The sequence below is a fragment of the Trypanosoma cruzi genome (genome assembly GCF_000209065.1).
Source record: "Trypanosoma cruzi strain CL Brener chromosome Unknown tcruzi_1047053464949, whole genome shotgun sequence".
Lineage (NCBI taxonomy): Eukaryota > Euglenozoa > Kinetoplastea > Trypanosomatida > Trypanosomatidae > Trypanosoma > Trypanosoma cruzi.
The window spans coordinates 1-692 of record NW_892157.1 but is presented as its reverse complement, the minus strand read 5'-3'; the positions used below and the strand labels follow the sequence as shown (position 1 = coordinate 692).

Below are 692 nucleotides of genomic sequence, written 5' to 3'. Positions count from 1 at the left end.
CGGGGGCGACATCCCGGACCCTGACCCCTCCCCAGTGTGGCCTGGGAGGGGGGGGGGGGGTTTTTGTACACGGTCCCAAGTGCCGCGAAGGACCCCTCATCAAAATTGAAAACCGTTGTGGAACACAACTCCTTTCAAATAACGCTATTATTGATACAGTTTTTGTAATATATTGGTACGGGAAGCTTCCAACCCGCCTTTGGGGGTTATGTTTGGTCAATTTTTTTTGACCGGGGTTTACGGACCCCTTTTTTTTTTTTTTTTTTTTTTGTGGGTCTGTCCGCCATATCCATATACCCCTATATATATATACCCATATATATATAGCCCCGTACCCCCTCGTGCGGCTGCCCCCCCCCCCCCACGTTGCGTGTCCGCCACCTCCTTCGGGCCCCCTCATTTTCGCTTCATGGCTGCTATTGCCTGCATCTTTGTTTTGTTTTGTGTTTTCTCCGTCTCGTTCCTTTTATTCGCCTTTTTTCCGCGTATGCCGCGCTTCTTCCTGTGTTTTCCGGTGTTTTTGCTTTGCTCGCACACTCGGCTGCATTTGCTGTTCCACACTCGCCATGTGCGTCTTTTCCGCCCCCTGACGCCGTCCACGGCGCTATCCCGGGGCCGACATCCCGGACCCTGACCCCTCCCCAGTGTGGCCTGGGAGGGGGGGGGGGGGTTTTTGTACACGGTCCCAAGTG

At 54.0% G+C, this 692-nt stretch overlaps 1 non-coding gene across 1 annotated transcript, besides 1 other annotated feature; it reads left to right on the top strand.

The window, feature by feature from the left end:
• The first annotated feature begins 139 nt into the window (after window positions 1-139).
• Window positions 140-248, top strand: Tc00.1047053464949.10. Its single transcript, XR_008254721.1, has one exon. It is a non-coding gene; the product is annotated as a spliced leader RNA (transcript).
• Window positions 249-270: a microsatellite.
• Between the last annotated feature and the right edge of the window lie 422 nt (window positions 271-692).